The sequence below is a fragment of the Rhinolophus hipposideros genome, assembly GCF_964194185.1.
Source record: "Rhinolophus hipposideros genome assembly, chromosome: 18".
NCBI lineage: Eukaryota > Metazoa > Chordata > Mammalia > Chiroptera > Rhinolophidae > Rhinolophus > Rhinolophus hipposideros.
The window spans coordinates 4,031,065-4,050,722 of NC_138064.1; positions in this window are offsets into that span (position 1 = coordinate 4,031,065).

The following is a 19,658-nucleotide window of genomic DNA, read 5'->3' on the forward strand; positions in this document are numbered from 1 at the left end:
CTTGAAAAGCATTCACCCTTAAGATGAAAAGGAACCTGAAATGGAGGCTGGAAAATACAAGCAAACTAACAAAAAACAGAATCTAGAGAGATGGGGAAGACTCAGCAAGTGCAGAGTCACAGAAAACAAAGAGACAGTACTTCACCTTTCAACAAGGAGCGTGAAGTCAGAGGTCTCACTCACTGGTAAGGCATCAGTTAAGAAGGGGCTGAAAAATCATCCACTGAAGGTAAATACAAGTAGGTTGCTGTTGACTCTGGAAAGGACTGTTTTAGTAGATGAGCAAAAACAAGAAACAGACTTAATTATGATTAATCATGAAAGTAAGTGAAAAACAGGAAATTGTGAGTAATAGAAAATAATTACCACAACTCAAATTGCCAAGAGGTAAACATCTGTGAAATAGTTGGAAGAATATTTAGAGCAAATTTTATTTAGAATGAGAAAAGACTGATAATATTTTATTGATAATATGAAGGAGCCAATGAAGATTGTCTATCGAAAATGCTCATAGAAGCAGATGGAGAACACAGGAAGATGGCTGCATGGCTGCAGCATAGCAAGTTATTACACTCGCCCAGATACTCCAGGTAAGCACATGGATAGTGTTATTTACTGAACTAGAGTTTAAAAAAAAATTGCACATTGGAGATTGCTAATTGTGACTTTTATTTGGAAAATACTGCATTCAAGGTGTTGGTGAGACTTTCAGATGAAGACATTTGGGAACATTTTAAGTCCAGAGTTCAAAATGGAGAAACAATTAGGGAATTTTCAGAATGTTTATTGTAATTAAACCATAAAATAAGATTGTGCAAGGTTGCTTAATGTCAAAGATATGCACAATTACAAATTGGTTCAAAGCTGTCCAAAGTACTTTCATTTAATTCAGTCTTGCTAAAAATGTACCAGAACACAGAGACAGAAAGTATAACAGCTGTGCCAGGCACTGGACACTTTGCTGAACTTCAATAGCAAGTGGCAGAGAGGGTTCAGTTCAAGGTGGAAGTTAAAATAAAGGCGACCATTCAGTGAGGATTTCCCATATACCAGGATCGGCATTCTTCTACTGATTTACATCTTTAACCCTTTCCATTCTCACAGCGGCCCAAAGAGATAAATGCAATTTGTGTCACGACTTTGGCTATTAGGAAACTGAGTCACAGAAAATTGCTTAAGGTTACATGACTAAGTGTGTAGCAAAGCCAGGATTCAAACCTAGGCAGTCTGCCATGGGAGTCTAAAATCCTAAACACTATGCAATATGGGGAAGAGTTGAAAATTCACAGTGAATCCACTGGGGGTTCAGTAAGACCACAGTGATGCCCCCAAGTACAATTTACGAATGAATGTTCACTATCACGTTCCTGGTGTTTTAACACTTGCTACGATTATCTAAAACATCATTTCACAACTGTGACACTCTTACAAACAAAGAAACCTGAGTTTTACATTAGAAGGAGGGAGACAGTTTCTGAGTCCCATAGTTTGACAAGCCAAGACTCCTTACCTCTTTGTATCACAGTATCAGAAAACACAACAGAAAAAAACATTGCTGATGACAAAGAACAAAGCCTAGTCACATTTAATCTTATTTTATCTTTTCCCGTTCAGTCAGCAAATGAATTCATTGTTTAGTTTCCTGGTTTGAAGACCGGCTATTTTTTTACACTTGCTCATTTATACCGATTACGATTTGTATCCCAGTATGACACAATGTTTGAAAATTGTACGTTTTTACTGCATGAACTGAACTAGGCTGAGACCACATTTCCCAGAACTCCCATGCCTGTATGGCTGGTTCTAGACTAGGGAGTGATTAGGCCATGATAGAAAGGTAGAGGAGACGTGGAGGGCAGAAGGAAAGGGACAGCCATTTCCACATGCTCTGCAGACCGATGCAGAGCCCAAGCTGCTGCTGCACATTTGCTGGCGCTCCTTGCAGACCTTGCACTTGGCCCTTGTCTCTTGTTTGAGCACATCTATGACCCTGGACAGCTAATCCTACAGGCCATGCACCTGTCTGAAATGGGAAGTGACAGAGGCAGCTGGGAGTCTGATTTCTCCTCACCATTTCCAGGCCAGGCTCACTCTCCTGTCTCCACACCTACCTTTTCCTCCTGACTGCTGGCCTTATAGTCCTACTGCGACTTCAGACCTGTCACCACATGCAGAGGCAGCAGCTTTCCACAGACTCCCTCCCCCGCACTCCCATGGGGTATCAGCTACACCCCGTAATAAATCTTTTTTTTCTTGTCACACATGGTGGCCGGCTTCCCACCTACAAGCGCTAACTGATTCAGTTCATAGTTTCCCTTTAATTAAAGACAATTAACTCTTTTTAAAGGGCGATTCCTATATTTCATTAAAGTTTCCCCTTCTCAAAAAGTGAGTGTGTGAGATTATGTTTCTTCTAGAGGGAGAAAGAGCGGTGAGGGCCATGCTAAGCTCCACAGACAACCAACACGTAAAGATCAGGTGAAGGAGGGAGACTTCAGAAAGGGAAGTGAGAAAGACAGACCTGACTTTAGGAGGAAAATCAGGAGACAGGGCATCAAAGAAGACAAGGAAAACTTGTCTAGTCAGCAAAACATGGGGATGCCTGGTTTCACATCGCATACAGATTTTCACTCTGATTTTACAGTTAAAGCTATAGAATAACAGTTCTTCAAAAACACTAAATATTTTCCTCAAACATAATTTTAAATTGAATCATAAGAAACATATCAGACTTTCTTTACATAATTAACTATTCTTTTTTACAGATGATTTCCAATACCCTCAATGAAACAAACTTGATAAATATAATTTAAATGTGCATTTTTAATATATATTAAAACTAGTGTAATGTGTTTTAAGATGTAGTTCTAGAAATAGAATTTTTGTGAAAATATGGACTTTAATATCTATTGTCAAGATTATCTCATAAAAATAAGTAGAGTCTTTCAAGGTCAACACCAATAGAGCTAATTAGATTTCTGGAAGGGGGACCACTAGCTCCATGCACTGTCCCCAGGCAACTTTGTCTAAATCAGACGACAAAAGTTCCAGGCTTCGGGAGCCTAGGTAAGGAGGAGTGGTCCTGTACATACCCCTGAACATACAGTCAGTGAAGATCTACTTCCCCATGAGCTCCCTGGGGCAATCAGCAGAATATGATAAGAGCTTGTGGATGAGGACCTAACTGTGTATCCAGGAGTTTATCAACCATGTGATCTGTAAACCTGAGACAATGTCAAGGCTGATCCAGCTTGAGTTGTCCTTTTCTCCTCTCAGGAGGGTAGTGAACTAGTAGACTAAATTTCCCTACCCTTTATGCAGGGAGAGTACAGTCCATGAGGCATAGTCTTATCATTTGTACCTTCCACTAACTGTGGGATTCACACCATTAAGGATATTCCAACTATATCTTCAGTTGTGAACTCAGGGAAGAAGTATAATGGTAATAATAACAATAATGACAATTGATTAACTTAGGTTCTTCTAAAGCCAGACTGAAGAGAATCTGTTTCAACAATCAGAATAACAAACCAGTCTGCCTCCTGCTAGAGGAGCCATATGAAGACCTGAATTAATAACAACAATGATGGAGATAATGACAACAAAGGAGATTCAAATGCAACAAGCAGAGAAGGCTTTCTGAAGCTTACTTAGCTTTTTAAGCTAAAAAAAGAGACAAGCAAACAAAATACAAAAGAAAATTTGGTAGATAAATTTAAGCACCTAGACTTTGTTCCCTCGGAGAGTCAGAATTTAATTGTAAGTTGTCTTGGTGTGGGTCTCTTTGGATTTATCTTTTTGAGATTGTCTTGGCTGCCTGAATCTGGATATCCATTTCCTTCCCCAGGTTATGGAAGTTTTCAGCCATTATTTCTTCAAACAAGTTTTATGTCCCCCCTTTTTTTTTTCTTTTTGTCTTCTCTTTCTGGGACTCCTGTCATGTGAATGTTGATCTACTTGATGTTGTCTGCAAGTCCCTTAATCTATTTTCTTTCTTTTTATTATTTTCTATCTTTTTCTTCTGATTAAATCCCACTGTCCTATCTTGGAGTATTCCCATCTTCTACTTCTTCTACTCTGATATTAAACCCCTCCCCCCCATTGAATTTTTTATTTAGTTTATTGTATTCTTTAGCTCTGTGGTTTCTGTTTGGTAGTTTATTAAGTTAATGGCAAAATTGTAGAGGAGACCTAAATAAACCTACCACAAGGTAAAGCTTTTTTCCCTAAAACTTATTGATTTCACTGAGTATAATTAATATTAATAAATCCAGACATACCTAAAACTATGATTGCATGTCAAGTAGGAAAGGATAAAGATAAAAGAACAGTAAATGTTTTTTTTTGTCTTTTATCAAAAACTGTATTCTTGCAATGTTCTCTACTATACCCAAGTCTAATGACTTTTTAATTAAAAAAAAAATGTATGCATGCTTTAGTATTGAAGTAGGCTTTTTTAAACCAATCTGAAGCTTTAATCTGCCTTACCAAAATATCAACATTCATAAAAAGATGCTAACTACCAACTTAATATCCTTGTGATAATTAAATCAAAAAAGCAAATGCAGTGTCAAGCACAGCACCTGGCACTTGACAGAAGATAAATACATGTTAGGGCCCTTCTCAGACACACTGCTGAGTAGAACATGCTCATGCCCTTCTTTGTTTGAAGAAGCCCACCTTTCAATGGAGCACATGGTGGCCTGCAATAAATACGACATTTCCACGGATTCTACTTCTGTGTCAGCGAGGTGTGGCTGTGTGCTAAGTTGACGCCAATAGGATGCAGATGAGTGTTAGGGAGCAGCTGTCACATACCCTGTGGCCCTTTCTCCTGGCCGCTTCCTTCACCTGATGCCAGATGTATAGATGCCAGGGTTGGACTGGATCCAACCCTACTAACTGAAACTGACAGGGACCCAGGACAAGATCACTGGGGCCACAGAGCAGAAAGCTCTAAGGAGCCTGAGTGCCTGACGATCTTGAGCAACCCCACATCAGTTTGACTCCACACCTCCAGTCTCAGCGTACTTTCATAAACTGGCCCTCTCAACCTATATTTCACCCTCGTATGCTATTTAGATAGTTGGAAAGCTAAATATTGTATTTCGCAGAATCCCTTATAGACAGAGTCTGGGTGTGCACAGTTCTGATATGTAAATGTACTCACACGCTATTTGGAAGTGAGGCACAGTTCTTCCATCAGTGCCTCTAGCCTGTCATAGATAGACAGCAGGACCCTGTTTTCTGGAAGCATGTTCCAGTGTTCATTCTCCTGTTTCTGGGAGTAAAGAAGCAATTGTGAGCATGACCAATCTCTTGCTCTGACACTCCAATCCCTGGATCATGGCTCCAGCTCCAGTGTTTATGAGGTTGCTATGGCTCTGTGACAGCATTAGGGACAGGAGCTGTCCTCGTGGATCACCTCTAAGTTGTTCCCAGCCTGTCACCAGTGCCAGCAGCCCTTCCAATGACACAGTAAGAACCAAAACCCCTGAAGAAAACCCTGTCCTCCTTTAGAATAGTTATTCTTCCCTTTACTGAACTCTGGCTGAGAGAGAATTTGTGTTATGCACATGATAAATAAACTTTCTTCTTATTTAAGCCACTACTATTTGGGACTTCCTGTCAGTTGAAGCCAAATATAATTCTGTCTTAAGTCACAGATTACTAACCTGAAAAGGATTTTTGCAAACCTGGAAGACAATTTTTGCAAAGTACACTCTTAATGTTCTATACCTGGGCTTTTTCAAGCAAGCATATAAGTGAAAGTTCAATTCAGTAAACTCAATGGAATATTTGTGAGTTGGGCAGTCTGATAGAGGAATAAAACAGTATGTTCTATAGTGCTTATCATTTAACTATTGCATAAGTAATAACTGCATAAGTAATACTGGGAATGGACCATACAAAAGCCTTTAATTTTTTCTTAATTTAAACAAGCCAATTTGTTGTTATGGTCCCACAATCCCTAATATGCTTAAATCAGAATAAATTGAGAGTTTTCAAATTATATTCACTTCAAAATATTTGATTTTATGCCACAGTTATTTCAATTTGCATCTCAAAAATCACAATATTTTTTTCTCTATGTAGTCTTTAAAATTTCACATAGTTGCTCTACTTGGGTAACTAAGAGAATTGTGTAGTGTGTGGCTAGTTTATTTTGAGCTTTGGGTGTACTGGTTTTCTTCATTATTGGCTAAAAGCTAAACTCTCCAATTCTGGCTAAACATTGCATTATTGCGTAATATCAGCTGAAAAGTGGGACCAGGCAAAACCTGGAGATGATCACAGAGTTGTCATCACAGCCAAAGAGACCACAGGGCCTGGGCTCCATTGAGAATGAATGAATGAAGTCAGCCTTAATCAGATGAACAATAAAGATTTTTATGTACCTAGAATTCAAGTCTTAACCATGAACGCAAAGACATCACTGGGAGATTCTGCTCATTTAAAATAACTTTTAAAATTTGCTTTCTTGCCTGTATGAATCTGTTATCTGATCTTAATATTCACTTCAAAAGCTGGAGGTGGAATAGAATTACGTTTTCATTTTTATTCAAATTTCTTTCAATGTACTGTAATTTAGAGCTGGTTTGGTCATGAAGAAACTCCAGATGGGTGAATAGTGAAGTAACATTAAACCTGTTGGATATCTGTCATTTACTCATTAAAGTTAGAATTCACAGAGGGAAAAATTGTGTGCCAGTTGGGGAATAGTTCAATAAAAATAAATCATTAAATAAAATATGACAATAACTTTGCATATGTAATTCTGCAGTGGAATTTTTAACTTGTAAAACAGACTGCAGATTAGTTTCCTCAAGGGAGAATTAAACAATGCAAGGAAGTTTAAACAGCGCTTCATACAAGTTACAAAGTCATTAATATTTGTGCAGTTGGATTTCTTTATGCTACAAGTTAGGGGAAACTCACTTGATGAATGTATGGTTACTATTTGCAATTCAATATTTAAATAGGGAGTAAAGGCAACAGGTTTTCTTCACTCTTCTCAAGTTTCACCATAAGTCAATATGCAAATGAGAAACGAAGATACACTGCCATTTTTCTGTCTTGCATGTCTCTCTTCTTACTTGGATTCTAAGACCAAAAGGGATGTTTGAGGTAATAATTGTTAGTCCTCATCTAATAGTTCAATTCTACGAACAGGTTTTCGAGGACCTGGTGGAATGTACTCAAACACGGGGAATACACTCATTTTCATGGTAGTTCCTTCTTCTATTTGTTATACTATTCCATAGAAATTAGTTGTCTTTTGAATTTTATAAGGTCTTCATTTATTCAGACGATAAAAGTAATGTAAAATGTGCAATGTGAAGTTATATTAAAGTGATTTTCTATTATTAGATAGCTTCATTAAAATGATAGCTATAATTGCAGTTACCTTGTTAGAGCACCTGGTAAATTTCATTGGCTAATAAGCATTTTATCATTCACCCCTCTAGTACTATGTGAAAAAACTGTCAGTTTATCCAGTTATCCAATTAATAAGTATCAAAAATGGAATTTGAACCCAATTTTAACTGACACCTGTATTTATGTTTTTATTACTATGAAAAGTGTGGTTTCTTCTGTCAGTAAAATTTCCCATATAACTTTATTAGTGCTACTATATCAATATGCCTAAATGTCCTTATGTAATTACATCTGTAGATGTAATTAAAAAACATCAAAAATAATGTGCTAAAAATAAAACATAATAAAATGGGAATAAATGCCATGGGATTCTTCTTATTTTAATATGCGGCTTCATTTTATTTACTAATATCTTATGGAGGGATTTGTACATAAATATTCATAAAGGAGATTATTCTGTAGTTTTTATTTATTTATTTATGTATTTGTATCTTTGAACTTGGTATCAAGTTTGTAGGAGCACAGAAACATTTTGGAATCTCCTTTTTCTGCATTCTGAAGAAGTTTTAAAATATTATAATTATCTGTTCTTTCAAGGCTTTGAACGTTAATTTTTGAAATTATCTGAGCATATTGCTATTTACAGGATGACTTTTAATGTTATGTTATATATTCCCTGACAGTGAAGTTGTTTAGATTTTCAGCCTCTCTAAGGTCAGACTCAAGAGTTTACAGAATGAAGTTATTCATTCTGTCTATTTTAAAATTATTAGCCTGGAATCAAGCACAGTAGTCTATACGATGCCCGTTAATCCCCTTAGGACATTTGCTGTTTCCACATTTAATTTCCTAATTTGTATATTTACTATTTCACATACCTTTTTTTCTTGATTAGGTTAGCTGACAGAATGGGTATTTAGTTATTTTCCTCAAAGAAATTGCTTTTGAATTAGTCTGTTATACTTTTTTCATTGTCTAATTTATTTCTCTTTGTTCTCTTTATTCCTTACTTTTTCTCTACTTGAGTCTATTTTGTGATTCTCTGGGAATTGTACTATTAAATTGAATTATTTCCTTGCTTATTAATGAAGGCTTTTCACCTGAGAACTGAATGTCTATGACTTACATATTATAATCTACTGTGGAGTACCTCTACATAAGAGGAAGAATGAGATTTAGAATTGTCTACATACTCAGCAATTTAGCTTTCTGTGACTCCTTTTTACTCCAAGATTGTTTAAGAAAGATCAGGAAAACATTCCACATGGCAAGATGCTTGCCTAGATCATTTTCAATATCCACTTTTATTGTAATGTCATGAATAGTAATTTGTGCTCCAGAATTTGTTGACATTACATATTTAGTCTATTTTTTCTATATCCCATGGGAACATAGACTCAGTATGAGTACTTGCCAATCAACTTGGTAAGAATGATATTTTCTCAAAAAGCTATTTTTAAAACTATGTTTTGACTTTAGGGTGGGTATAATTTGTACTTTGACTTTGGTGGAATGTATTCAGAGGTACATTATTTAGCACTGATTTTTCTCCTTTGAAGGAAAAAGAATATCATTCTAAGATAAATTACCTTTGAAAGTACATATTTTTTAAATTTTAAAATGATGAAAAGGGATACTCCTCTCAAATAAAAAAGTGTGAGGAACAAGAAGACACAGTAGAGCAGGAACAGGGGAAGAGAAGGGAGAGAGGGTTAGAAGAGGAAAAAGAAAGCGGTGACTACATTGGGGGTGGCAGGAGATGGGGACAAAATGGCAACTGGTAAGGATGTGTGTCACGTGCAAACAAAAATATACTATTGTAAATTTTGGTGTTGCTTAAATTTTGTAAAATTTAATTCAACAAAACTTTCTTTTTGGCACAAAATAACAATAACGAAAGCCACAGAAACCTATAAACACCCAGAAAGATGTTAGGCATGAGGCTTTCTGACAAGATAATTTCCTAGTTGATGGACCATATGTGTTGACAGCAAGTTAAAGAAATATTGAATTGAAAAGTCCTGTGAGTTAGCCACTTGCACAGCCTCTAATCTGATCTTATAAAATGATTAAAAAACGAAAAGATTGACAGTATCATTTCAGTCTTGAGAAATTTGTGTGGCTTGGAAAATGTACTGCAGGAGGAAACATTTGCATGTAAACAGTATTCATTAATGACAATTTTATTAACTTGCATTTGCTAAAGTAAAATATGTCTTTCAATCAGCAGTATCGTCACCAGTTCAGGAAGCTAATAAACATAGTCCAGTTACTATCTTCGCAAAGAATAAAAATGTCATGCAGTATTATTAGAAATATGTAAAGTCCATGAAATATTAGATTGAATGCAATAAACACTTCAGTTTGACCTGTTCACGTGGAAACACCACACGTGACTCCTTATTGTCTTTGTGCTTCCATTTCTGAAAATTCAACCACTGCCCCAGCCCACCAACTCTGCTTGGACCCCAGGGTTCTGACCAGCCTGCTCACCTGACAGAGCACAGCCTGGGAGGGGGACCAACTGCATGCATTTTTGGTCTGGCTTTCAGGCCACATCAAGATTTAGATGACACCCTACATCACTAGGTGGGGAGTCAAGGGGGAAGGTCTGGTTTTTGAGAAACTGTCAAGCAGGTCAAATGTTATAAAAATATTTGTAAAAGCAGAACATATTTGTCCAATGGGACAAATATCAACCAGTGGAAAACCAAATATGGGAGGGAGGGTGTCAAGCAGATCAATTTCGTCTCCTCCCCTTATCCCCACCCCCGACACCCAGGGGGACTTTACCAGGCGCAATTTCTACAGTCCACTCAGAGGCGTCCTGCTGGCTGAGGGGCTGCACTAGTGAGTAGCCGACTCTGCCTCATTGCGAAGGAGGCACAACCTCTTACTATGGCCAACCTCTTACTATATCACCTTGCTTTCTTCTTCCCATTCTTCTCTTTTTGTTTCCCCTTTCCCTCACTTTCATGCCCTTAGATTGCACCTCCTACATAAAACAATAACTTTTAATCTAACTTGGTCTCTGTTTTCTATGTGACCAAGATAAGACAACTGCTAATTGAGTAGGACATAATGATTTGGGGATTAATAATTTATATCCCCTTTACTCTGAGCTTCCATGTTCAAGAATAAATGCAGAGGAATCTAAACTGGAGTTAGAACAAAGTTTTCTGTTTGTCTGGGATTATGGTGATTAGATTATTGTGATTTATAGGCAAGGCATGGGAGTATAAATAAAAATAATAGGAGAAGGATTGTATCTGGAAGGAGCAAACAAAACATGTCTTAAATTGGAGATTTGTAAACTAAAAATAAGGTCTAAATGATGTGTCCCAATGGCCAGCTTACAATATTAGATGCCCGGAAAACCAATCAATGTAATGTATAATATTTTATTCCCCTAAGTCATACTATATATTTTTAAATTTAATTTAAAATCAGGACCTTTATTCTCAGAGTTAGGGCTAGGGTTGGAACTGTTCCCAGTTCCTCTTTTCAATTTAGCACTGTAATTTTGCCTTGGATTCAAAGGTAGTTTCTACTATAACCCGAACAATATTTTGGATTTGAATTTACTATATATAATTTATAGAATGAGGGTAATAGAATGGTAAGAGAATAGATAGGTCTGAATTACTTTAGTTATCTCTTCTGCAGGGATATGCTTATTGCAATGGATTCAGCATTCTTTACATAAGGCATTAAAAAAAACTAAAAAAAAAAAAAAAATGCTTCCAAACAAGTCAATAAACGCTATGAACAAGAGAAAGCATAGCACAAAAAGCCTCCTTTTTGTTCACCCAACCCTGTGTCTAGTGAAAGATAGTACCCAGATGAAAGATTCTTTTTAGAAAATAGATTGTGACTAAGGAGCCTGAATATCTCATTCTGGACAAGGCTGTACATAGGATTGTTTCCTCTTGGGTCTTGCAGTGGCATAAGGGGTAGACTTGGAGGCTTGGACATTACAATTATGTGATAAAAAAAATATAGACATATATAAAAATTTTCCTAATTCCATGCTAAGGAAAAAGCACCACTTTGAAACCTGATTTTTATACAATGTGCATGCACAGCCCTTGTTCATCTATTTGTATCTAAGCTAATATTGCAAAGATGCAGCATTCTAACGTATCTTCCATGTTTGTTGCTTTTGTGGTTTTCCATCATTTCAAACAAAATTGCCCTTTGGTTTCATAAGATAAGAACAGTTTCTGTATGACAAAATTTCAGTGTTGCTGGGAAAATGGTTTAAAACGAGAACATTGTATTTTACAAAATTATTCAAATTGAAACGCTTTTTATCTAGTAAAGTTTTTTGGTGTTTTTTTTTTTTTCTTTTTTTAATGACAGAGGTTTGTATTTTCTTCCTTTTAGACTAAATCTCATCCAATCATCACTGAAATTCAATGGAGAACCAAGACTCAGAATAAAGGATCTAATGTGAAAAGACAGTCCTATAGGGTATGTTTTAAGGAGTAAGTATCCGCTTTGAAAAAAGTGTGACAATTTTGAGATTTTGTTAAACTCAGTATCCTGGAAAGGATAAATGTAGATTGTTGCTTAGGTTTCCGTAAAGTAATCTTTGATTGCTAAAAATAAAGTGTATCAAGAACCGTCTGAACTTTTCCTTAATTTACTTAATTTTCACTTAATTAAAAAGTTAGTGTGCCTCAGAATCACGGATTCTGGCAGAAGGCACAAGTCTCCTGGGTTTTAGACAAAGGACTTTGTTGCTCACAATAATAATCATAGACAGAATAAAAGCTTGCTCACAGGCCTGTAATCTGATCTCCAGTTCCCACAGGGTGACATGCGAAGGGCCAGTGACATCTGCCAGTGACAACATGGAGTTAGCTGCATAATATAGGAGGAACCCTGAGCTTAAGGAACTTAAGGAACTCAAGTCTTTTGTACATCTGTCTGCTCTTTATTCTAGAGAGGACCTTATATCTATTAGATACATAAACCATGAAAGATAGTCCACGATAAAGATAGTGGGTGATCTGTCATGCTAGTGACTCATGGGGAATTGTCTCCCCAGAAAGTGATGTTGGGATAACACAGAATGAAAGATATAGTTACTTATGGGTCACTATTTCCTTCAGAATCTTCATGTTGAGGAAAACTCTCTTTACGCACTATATTTTTCTTCTTGATTTCTGAATCCATTGATCTCATGGCCTATCAGACTCAGAAAGGCTCAGGCAGCACAGGAAAGAGACGTCAAGGTGGAACATAATCAAAGTTCTGTCTCAGAGGTCATTTTTCTTAATCTCTGGCTACATGCTCCCACCTGCGTTCACTGGAGCCAAAACCTAATTCTGAGCATTGATTCTTTCTTAGTAAATGGCCTCACCTACCTCTTGGTCACTGAGCTTGAATCTTGCTCAACATCCGTGATGCATATTTTCTTTTCTTCTTATTCTAGAGGTGAAAATTCGTGCTACCTCCATAAACCTCTTTCCCTTGCCATTGCCACCACCTAGGTCCAGGTGTGTCTTATATTTGAAACAGACTTCTGGAAAAAAAAAAAAAAAAACAACTCCTATTTGGGATGCTATATTTCTTTTGACCAGTTTCAACGTTCTTTCCTAAATTACATTTCGGAAAGAAAAACATGCCAGGCTATATCCCTTCACAAGTTGTCACAATGGTAATGCTGCCATTACCTTAGGATAGCCCCAGTTCATTTATGGCGTAAAGGCCCTCTGCGATGGAACACTTACCTCAATAAGCATCCTCATGTCCATTTCCTGCACCCACCCTTTGTGCCATCCATTCTTGCTGTTACCCTGAGATGCCCTGCTAATTTATACTTACACACAGAAACACAATGGCCCTTTGTCTGAAGTTATCTTCTGTTTTCTCTCATGGAATCTTCGTGCCCTTTCCACACTGAGGTACACAGTTGTCTTCATTGGAAAGTCTTTGTCCTCTCTGTAAGCGGAGTTGATCATTTTCTCATTGATGCCATAACTGCATCTTCTCCATAAATCCATCCCCGGAGTTACTATGAGGAAGCCGTAGGTATTAGCACTAGGTAATAAAAGTTATAGAAACTCCTAAATCCATCTAAACACTTATGTACAAAGATTTGTATACTAATTAGGGGCTTGAAACTCAGGGCATCCCGATTAAGAATACTTAATGCAATGGATCCCATCCTCCTCTGTGCAGTTGAGGATGTGCATGTTAATCTTGCAGTTTGCTTGAGAACTCCTAAAGGCAGGAGATGTATTTGAGACATTTTAATATTCGTAACCTGGCAGAATATCTAGCACGCAGTGTGTGCGCAATAAATGTTTGTTAGATTAATAACGAAATGGATAGCATGAAGACCCACGCCGCCCTCACAGATCCGGCTTTCCTTCACACGATCAACAGTATTACCAGGGATTCTTAGAAATAATACTGCTCAAACATCCTCGGTGGTGTCAGAGTTTGAGTAACCCCACAGAGCCTTGTTGGATGCTCCTTAGAATACATTCCAAGTTGTCCTATTGGTGAATATTTTCAGAAGCTAACATTTATCACATTTTATGATGGGCCAATCACTGATGAGAGCTTTACATACGCACATGCATTCAATCATCAAGAAAATAATATTAAGGAGCTATTGGTATTAATTTCCTTTTTGAAAAGGAAGAAACATGGTTAACCAGTGGCAGAGTTAAGATTTGAAATTAGGAAGGAGGACTGGGGATCCTACTTTTAAATATATTGTATTTGCCTCACCCACTTATATTATTCATACAAAAGTGAATTATTTTTTCTTCAAAAATAATAAAGAAAAATTAAACTACTGAATTGAAACAAAACAAATCAAACCAATCCTTAACATCCAGCATAAAGTATTCTTATGATTATGTATATACTGAAGTGCAAAATGATCTAGAAAGAAAAGCATTCTATATTAAAAGATATTTTTCTAGAAGCCACTTTGTTTCCAAATTTAAAAATACTACTTAAATGAGTCCCCATTTACTCAATTATATATTAACAGATTGATAATTAAAAATTTTATTGTGTAAGTGGAGTTTGAGTCATATAATTCTTCTGACAATGTTTGCTCTCAACCATCTGCTGCTGGGGAAAAAAATCATTGCCAGTATAATTTATGTAATTTGTAGAAAGCATACTTTCACAACACATCATGTTTGAATAGCTACAGGTATTCCTATGTCAAAACAGAAAGGTGTATTTTTTGTGTGTTTTTCTCGTTGATTTATTTGTTGTGGTGACTGAAGCTGGAGCTATTCGGCAGTAACATATGATTCCTGAAGTATTTATTGTACAAAAGGTTTTTAGCTGAGGACGCCTCCCTTTATGTATGCAATTCAGTCATTTTCAGAAAACCATAAACTATTTGTCACAGGTGAGAACTTCAGTAGTTTTTTTCTTGCCATGAGTGGTATAGTAAATTAAACATTTATATGTACGACTACTTTAAAATGTTTTAAAATAGTATTCTCTGATCAGAAAAGTTCTCAGAAAACAGAGAAAAATATATAAAAAGTAATATCACTCTGATAATTCCTACACTCAAAATTATCATTGCAAACATTTTGGTGCATTGTTTCTATACATGCATTCACACATAAACACACACACACACACACACACACACACACATTTTATAGTCTGTATTTTTCCATACCAATTTAAGAACATATTCATTACCTAAATAATAAATATTTCATAAACACTTCATTAACCATTTAAAATATGATAATGCCTTAGTATTATATTGTATGATTATAACAGTTAATATAAACATACTCTAAATATTAGGAATTTTTTGCATACAGTTCCTATTAGAAACTGTGTACAAATGCTATTTCAGGCATATAACAGAATGAAATTTCTCTAATACAAACATGAGCCATTTCACTTTAGATATCTAGTATCACACTTGTTTGAAAAAAGCCTACATATTTTTATCAATAAGTATCTTGCCTATAATTCTAGTAACACTTAATTCTGTCCTATAACACCAGGAGAAACACTGTAAAATCCAGAATCCCCAATGAAGAAAAAGCCATTTCCTGATTTCTGAAAATTAAATTCCATAAAACTTCCCATTGTTTATAACTCTTTCTAGGGGTTTATTATATCTATGAGTTTGTTTTTGATTTGAGAGTTTATTACGTTTTGCTTTAGAATAATTGAGGAACTCTATCATGAAAACATGAAATCCTCTAAGACTAAAATTTAGTATTTGGTCAAGTTTTCATTCTAAACCATGCTATGGGCTAAGAATAGCACAGGTAGAAGTATGTAGAGTTGATAGCTGATGCTTCAAAATACCATTCATCCAATGAACTACATGTTGATATATACATATACATATGTATATATGTATACACATACATGTATATATACAGGTATATACATATATATGTATATATGTATACATATATGTGTATACATATAGGTGTATATATATCCATATATGTGTGTGTGTATATATACGTATATATAGACATATACATACATACATATATATATATATATACATACATATATATATATGTATGTATATATATCAAAAGACGCATCTAGCTGAAAGAAGCATGTCAGTGTACAGGGGAAGTCAAGTAGTGGTGGAGTTATCACCAGAAAAATTTTGTAACAGAAGTAACTCTACTTAGGTGTCCTCTCTTTCCAAACTATGGAGCCCTAAGGAATGAGATATAAATTCCTCAGTTTAAAGGACTGTCCTCTAAATTTTGCTCCATGTAAATTAGCAGCATTTCACACTTAAATGGACTATGGAAGTTAGTTAAGGAAGTTCCAGAAATATGTATATAAATACCCAGAAAAGATACTTAGACTGCACTCCAGTCTATCCTCAAATCATTGAACATACTATGTTTCCATTTTTGTCACCTTATTAGGACTATTGAGTTACTTCTAATGAAATGGTGGGGCCCTAATCTACCCCTCTGAGTCTAAATATTTAAGACTACATCTTCTGGTTTCTACTCTTAGATGTTGTAGAAGATGATAAAATTTAAAATTTTACATTTGAATGACTGCCATAATGTCCTTCTCAGATGATGACCTGGCTTATCAAAACCTAAAATTAATACCACAAACACTATACTGTCTGTACTTCCCTTAATTAAACTATGTGCATATATCCATGACAGGTTCTAAACCAGCAGTTGAAGATGTCTGCCATGAAAGCATATATACCTAAAACATAGCCCTAAAACACATGCATCAGAAACTTAGTAAATGGGGCTCATATATCACAGATGTTATTGCAATCCATTTAGTTCACAATAGAGCGTATCATCATTTTATATCAAATAAATTAAATTATCACACGATAAGATTACAGACTATTTTATGACACCATAGTTTGTGATAGCAAGATTTAAGTAAATTGCAATCCCTAATTGCTTACTGGTCATTTCAGTTTTTAATACTTTGATGTCACTAAAAATAAGAAACATTTTAATAATCTATTTGAAGATAATCTTTGTAATATTTGCGTTACCCCATTAAACGTATGAAAAAGTCAGAGGACTTTGAGTTGATTTGGCAAATATCCTCCACAAACACTGTAGAAATTTCCATTAAAAATAATATTACAATTTTCACCCCAACAAACTTGAATTAAAAAAAAAAAACTACAAAAAATAATAATAACAAATAATATCCTAGTGTGTGCTGTTCCTCATGTGAACTATAGGTGAGTTTCTAAACTAAACCAGCACCACAATGCTTTTCTTTGACAATTGATTAGCTGGAACTCTTATTGTTTTAGCGAGTTTAGAATTTAATGAGATTGGGTATTTTACATAGGATAGGTAATTTTTTTGGTGCATTTGCATTTGTGTCCAATGACTATTTTTACGCTAGTGCTCCTCTTTTTACCTCATTGATCTGTAATGAATCCAGATGTAATATATATATGGTAATCAACTCTCTGTCATATATGTTCAATTATTTGTCCATCTGTTCTTCCCCCACAGTTTTGCATACGTGCGTACTTAAAAGAGAAAAGTTAGGGACATCATTTTGTCTTTGAGTCAGTCTCAATAACTTTGCTTTGAAGAGAAGCTGTGCCTTAAAGAGACTTAAATAGTTTTAACTTTATTCTCTCCTTCTTTAATATTTGTGTAGAAAAAGGTGTTAAATTTTCATAACAGAGCCTGAGATTCCCTTTGGAGCTGTTACTCTAAAGACATTACCAGGTGTTTTTAGCAGGTTCCTAGTCCATTCATTTGTTGGTCTTTTCTTTACAGGCACCACTGCCACTGAAATGTTTGTTTCTTGTGTGTTCCGAATAGAAAAATAAGGTGAATGTGGGAATTTCACTGAAATCACACCGGTTCTTTGGGTTTCTCACAACTGGAAAGACGGGTCTGTCACGCAGCCCCGGAATCACATCATAGCATTTGGACTTGAGTGTGCGTATTACAAACCAACAGGCACTGTGACTCTCCACAGGGTCCCTTCACTTTGAATTTCATGACACTCTGCCTTTGCGTTTGTAAGTGTCGCCAAGTCTTAAAGCTAGTAAGAGTCCAGGTGCTCTCAGGTGGGCTGGCAGGTGCCAGGAATGAGGACAGGCACACAACAGGACACGCTTTCTCTTCTGCCTTAGCATCTGTGACACAGAAGCAGGTGTCCCCAAGAGGGACCCAAAGACGTCATCAGGAACCGCACAGAAGTGGATTGAAGACCCTGCCACCAGAATTCCATGACGAAAACACTACACTGGAAAGGGGTATGGCTTGCTGCAGTTTTACTGTTGAAATCATTCTTCTTAATGGAATTGACTCACACCGAGGAAGATGTTTTTGGGTTTACCAGGTGCTGCATGGATCATAACCACTCTCAACTTCCTCTGTCTTTATGCGGCTTCTGCTTCCTTTTGTCCTGTTGCGTAACTTTCTTTCTTTCTTTTCTGATTTCTTTCTTTCTACTTAATGAAAAAAATGATTAAAAGTACTTAACGTTAGCTGTTGCTTTTAAAGATGTAGACATGTTAATCATTTAGGGACTCATCCCATTTTCAAATGAATTATTTATAAAATGTATTTATGATGGTTTGGGAAATCATTAAGTAGGTAGTTAGGGTGGAATGTATCGTTTTCATATCGTGGTATAATTTGCAAGATTGATTTTCATAATGTCTAAATGAGGATTTTATTTTTTCTACAAAATATCACCAACTAAAATGGAGGTCTTACAGGCGAAGAAGCATGTATGGTCAGAATTTCCCAGGTTCAGGCGGTAGAGAGATGTCTGAGTTAACAAAGCAAAGTCTAGCTGTCTGGGCCTTGATCTGAAATGTCAAATAAACTGAGTCCCAAACCTTAGGATCCCTTAGAAGCAGAACAACAGAAATGACCCAAATGTACTAACATTTCTGAACTAGAGAGGACAGTTTTAAGAAAAGGGAGGTTGTTGGATTATTTGAGGTTGCAGTTTATTTGATTTTCTTCTCTCTAATGCAGATGACAAAGGTAATAGAGAAAGGATCAGTTTTGTGAATCCACTAGCAGTTTTCTATAAGCAAACATGATGAAATTGGTAAAGTCTGATTCATAATTTCATCATTTTTCTCAAATGCATACAATTCTCTGAATTTGGAGAATTTCTCTCTGGGAAAATGCACGTGAAGGTACCTACCAGTAGTCTCGACCTAAGATTTTCCTGATCTGCTCCTCTTAATCAAGTTTTGACTCTTTTGTCATTTTTCAACATTCTTTTCATATAAAAAATTGATAAGTAAATCAGCTTTATGTACAGGTAATAACTGCATGAGACATTGTAACCAGTTTTTAGATACAGGGTCCATAAAGGAAAGTCCACCTGCAGGAGCCAGTGAGCATTCTTGGAGACAATGGGTCCTTTCTGATTCTCATTACTGCAACCTGGCAACCACTCAGCCCCAAGGACATAATCTTGGTTTATTCTAAGAAGTAGATAGAGACAAGACATAAAGGACAAGGTCAAGTTAACTAAATGCATCTGAAGTCTCTGTTTCCAACTTTTTTGAAGCCATTTATCAAAGAAAGCAGGTTTTTTAACAATCACACATTATATTACTAGTACACTGCATTGCTGAAAAATATGTCTGAAATGACCAAAGTGCCCTGTTCATTGCCCCAAAACAGACACGTCATATTTGCATCAAGAGTGTTGGCTTCCAGGGGAAACGTGGGCCCCCTCCTTCATCTGCCTTTTCCCTTGTTTGGGGCTGTTTTCCAGTGTGCCCTTGGGCATTCTGCCAGCCTCTTGCAAAT